The sequence below is a fragment of the Euprymna scolopes genome, chromosome 6 (assembly GCF_053919585.1).
Source record: "Euprymna scolopes isolate OS-2025 chromosome 6, ASM5391958v1, whole genome shotgun sequence".
Lineage (NCBI taxonomy): Eukaryota > Metazoa > Mollusca > Cephalopoda > Sepiida > Sepiolidae > Euprymna > Euprymna scolopes.
The window spans coordinates 125,117,884-125,122,682 of record NC_136487.1 but is presented as its reverse complement, the minus strand read 5'-3'; positions in this window follow the sequence as shown (position 1 = coordinate 125,122,682).

The following is a 4,799-nucleotide window of genomic DNA, read 5'->3' as shown; positions in this document are numbered from 1 at the left end:
ATCTCGGTCTATCTAATGTTTTTCTTACAAGAAAAGGGGAACCTTCTCTTGTAACAATCAAAGTGTTTAATTTTGTTTCGTATATTAATTTTTTTTTTTGTTAGATATGGCTCGTGTCATTTTGTGTGTGGTACTGCCAATGGCGGATATTATGGGGTGTATACGGATATAAAATTTGTGAGTTTTGATAAGGGGCCATATAATGTGGGAATAATGGGTTGGTATTCAATATATGATGTCCATACTTTTTCATTTCGATATAGGATTTTTAAAAGATTTGTTAAAACGTATCAATGCTTTTGTTTATAATTTTTAAGTCTGTGCTGGTGTATCTATTTTTGTCTGTTAGTAATGTAGATTTTTTCTTGAAATTCGTGATTGTCTGCTTGATTACTGCACCACCACTATTATCTGCTGGTGTTATAATGTTTTGTTTTTATTTTGTTTTTGTTTTTGTTTTTTTTGTTTTTTGTTTTTTTTTGCTATGTGTTTTAAGGCTCCCCATAAGGGGTTTGGTATACATCTATTTGGTAGTACTGTATCATTGGGCTGAGTGTCTTGAGTTAAATAATTCTTTGTATGAAACATTTAAAAAAATCTGTTTTCATGTTTGTAATTATTTAAAATTGTGCTAGTGATATATATATATATATATATATATAATATATATATATATATATATATATATATATATATATATATATATATATATATATATATATATATATATATATTCCAGGTAGAAAGATATCCAAAAATTAAGAATAATTGAATTTTAACAAGAGTCGTTGATAGTGTTCAATCAAAGAAAGTAAATTATATCTTATTATTTTTTATGGAAATTTAATTTTTAATTTTTCTTGCCTGATGAAATCAAATATGATTGAAACGATCTGCACATCGTAGCAAGATATGACTGTATTTACATAAATAATAATAATAATAATAATAATAATATATATATATATATATATATATATATATATATATATATATATATATATATATATATATATATATATATATATATAATATGTAATGGTATTCTAATCTTCTGATCTAGAATTGTCTATGTGGATTCATTGTGCAAAGATTAAAAACGTTCTCCAGGAATCTAAATAGGCTAGCCCGAATCAAATAGACTCATACCTGACGGACTGCTATTTGGATCTAACATTTAAAATCCGACTGACTTAATTTTCTAAAGCATATATCATAAAATATTCTACAAACTTCTCTTTGGGTGCAAAACCACGTGTGATGCTCCACACAGACGTCTTGTCATTTTTTCAAGAAATTCGAATAGTAACTTGAAAATATTGCGGGAGTTTACTTCTATATATTGACATGTAAACTGGGTTCAATTGTGTACAAATAAGGTTGGGTATGGTATGAATCTATAATTCTCTATGTTAGAAAAAGAGCAACTTGTGTTCAGACAATCGTACACAATGAGTCGTTGACACGTTTTATTTGTATGCGATATAACAGACAAATTAAACAATAAGAATCTGCCATTTTGTGCATCGTTGTGTAATTTAATATTCATTTACGTAACAATACAATTTAGAAAAGGCATGAACCCCAGACTTCCTAAAGTGTTTGTTCAATGAATCGTTTAATGAATATTTTATAATAAATAGGGAGTGTCATCATGTTTTAAATGATGACACGCATGACTTATTACTATTATATATATATATATATATATATATATATATATATATATATATATATATAACTTTGTCTGTATGTGTGTCTGTAAGTTCGTTCCCCATGAACTCGAAAACGCTTGAGCCGATTTCTATGAAATTTCACAGAAATGTACTTTATGTTTCTGGCAGTGTTCTTAGATAGTTTTTCAATCGGAAATTCTTCAATAAGTATCGATAGTCGATAATCGAAATAATCCGATGGAAGAAGGATTTTGACCAAAGTAATACCTTACGCAGCCTAACATCACGTGTACATTTGAGAAGTTTTATTACGACACAAACCAAAAGGCCCGACACATAAAATCAACGGTAAGTTTTTGGATATGACAGGGGCGTGTTCAAAATGAATAATTCTGTTTAAAACACAGTATGTATGATATTTTACTTTATGGAGATGATTTCAGAATTCAGCTAGAATCGAAACTAAAACATATAGCTCTCCAATATTATTCATTATCATCTGAGCCACGTCAATATACATATAAATAATTAAAAAAAGTACCTTGTTATACCTATAAATGTATTTTCACGCATGTATAAAGAAGCACTTTAAGTAGATTTACGCCTACCAAGTTCCATTTTTTCAATTTTGACCTCTTAGCAGCTAGTTTTACCAGCTAAAAAACAAATCGAATTTGTTTCACAGGTCCAAATTCCCTATATATCAAGTTTCAAGTGTAAAGCAAAAGCGCCATACTTGAATTGTCCAGATGGATCCATGGCACAACAGTTAAAAGCATTGTGATCAGCAATCAGTTTCATATAAAAATTCCAAAGTTCGAAAAGTTGCACCTGAAGAAGGTCGGAGATTACATCAGCCGAAACGTTGTGGAAATAACTATTACAACGTTAATAATAGTTCGAATAATCCAAATGATACAAACTTGCAAGAATTATAAGATGGCATAATCATGATGCAACGATGAACTCATTTTCATACAACAATGGACATATTTAAAATTTCATACAACAATGGACATATTTAAAATTGTTAAAAAAAAACATAAAAATTAACGCGAATTTGGTACCATCTGGTATTTCATTGCTTTTTTTACTGACTCATTACTTATCAAGGCTAAAAGCCACTTGGGAATAAGGGTTAGCGAGATGAGTAAAATTGTCTGTCGAATAATGAAGAATATGAAAAGATGAAAAATGATGAATAAAATGGACGAGAGGCTGTGTAACAAATATTGGTTTACATTGGGTTTGAAGACGACCATGTTGTAGTCTGTAGAGAAGCAGTCTCGTGGTAACGCATTCCACAGATGTGAAGCTTTATAAAGAAACTGTATTCATGGAAATTCCGCATGACGGGGGAAAGAATGTAAAGTTATTTTCGATTGTAATTATTGTAATAGCTAGATGAGATCTTGCTGTGAATGTCTTACAAGAAGGGACCAGATATTGAAGCTCAGTCGATCACCTTCCATGGTTTATATAACAGAATACAGTACATATATATATATATATATATAGTGCAAAATTTTGTTGAATATTCAAAGACTCAAAGGTACTATTTATTAAAATTAACTTCAAATTTTCGAATCGTAAAAAATTTTTTCGTCAGGAAATTCAGAGAGTAATTTTTTTTTTCTTCCTTCGTGCCATGCTGGTGGTAAAGCCTTGTACGATCCCAGGGGTTAGAGATTAAGGTTGAATGAGATTTAAATGTCTAGTAACAGTATAAGGCGTTATATTTTTATTTGTTTTACATAAGCATTTATATGTCGCTACATATTCAAGAGAATATTTTGTTAACTGGCTGACCGAAACATGCTCATGAACGTGTAGCAACATATAAATGCTTATGTAAAGCAAATAAAAAATATATCTAGCATCTTGCTCTACTTCGGTATTGAGCACTCTAGTATGAACTTAGTTAAAAATCTATTGATTACTTCACCTCTGCGAAATATGACCAATATATATATATATATATATATATATATATATATATATATATATATATATATTATTCTAGGTTTATATGTGTATGTATGTAGGTATGTAGGTATGTATGTATGTGTGTATGTATGTATGTATTCAGGTCAGTTCACCCCATTTCTGCAAATATCCATATTTTTCCGCAACGCATAACGAAAAATATTGTTTTTAATTCATTTGGGTGCTCTTAGAGATCATCAAATATTTAAATAATAATAATAACAACAACAACAACAACAACAACAACAACAACAATAATAATAATAATAATAATAATAATAATAATAATAATAATAATAATAGCAGCAACAACAACAACACGGTATTCCAAAACAAAACAAAATTAAATAAAATTTTGGAATACTACGTTTTTTTGTGTGTGTGTGTGTGTGTGTGTGTGTGTGTGTGTGTGTGTGTGTGTGTGTGTGTGTGTGTGTGTGTGTGTGTGTGTGTGTTTTCAGTAATATCTGATCGTTTATGAAGAGCAGTAAAATAAACCTGTAGCTCCCACTACCGTATTTCAATTCTTGTGTTAATTGCTGGTGGCGTAGAGGTAAGATGTTAGCCGACGAAATCAAGGGTGACTTTGTGTCTCAGTTTGAATTGTTGTATAGCCAGGGTGATATATAATCGACGTATAGACTGAATCATATTGTATAGTCACGTATCAACTGCGACGTCTAGACATATGCTATACAGCGGGGTATCACACGGGGATATATTGCAGTTCGTATTTACATAAAGGTATCATATTTTATAAGAAGAATATGTGATTCATACCTTTTCTTTCTCCAAGAGTTTTTCTGTCTTCACTGTTGGGCTCTGTGATGAAACATACAACGACCAACACCATAACCGATGAGACACCCCGTTTTTTCTTCTTTTGTGAAACCACAGAAGCGACAACGACTTTATATTTTACAAAACATAAAGTTATTTCAGTGTTTCAGTTGTCTCCACAAGGAGTTTGCATTACGTGTCTACGTTGCTTGTTCTATCTAGCCCCGCTTCCTGGACTTGAATACATCTATTCCCTTTTGTGACCAAACTCAAACTCCCAATCTAATTTTCTTGACCTCTTGACCTGTCAGTTCCGTTACGTCATCATCAAAAGCACACGTCTCCTAACGTGTGACC